Consider the following 272-nt stretch of genomic DNA (forward strand, 5'->3'; position numbering starts at 1 on the left):
CGACAGTACTCTTAACAGTCGTAGATAATATTGAATATTATATAATACCTATACGTGAACTAGAACAGTTATATATCTTGTGATGGTACTGACCTTTATGATTTTTACTAATTTCATTTTATGGACATTATCAGCACAATTACAATGATTCTGTATCGTCATTAATATTGATATAACCAATTTATCATCACCATCAGCTGCAGCATTTAAAGATAGCTTATCTGTTCGAAATCACGAAGAGAAAGCGGGTCCTAAAGCTTAAAGTAAATTAA

Source organism: Penaeus monodon, chromosome 33 (assembly GCF_015228065.2).
Source record: "Penaeus monodon isolate SGIC_2016 chromosome 33, NSTDA_Pmon_1, whole genome shotgun sequence".
Lineage (NCBI taxonomy): Eukaryota > Metazoa > Arthropoda > Malacostraca > Decapoda > Penaeidae > Penaeus > Penaeus monodon.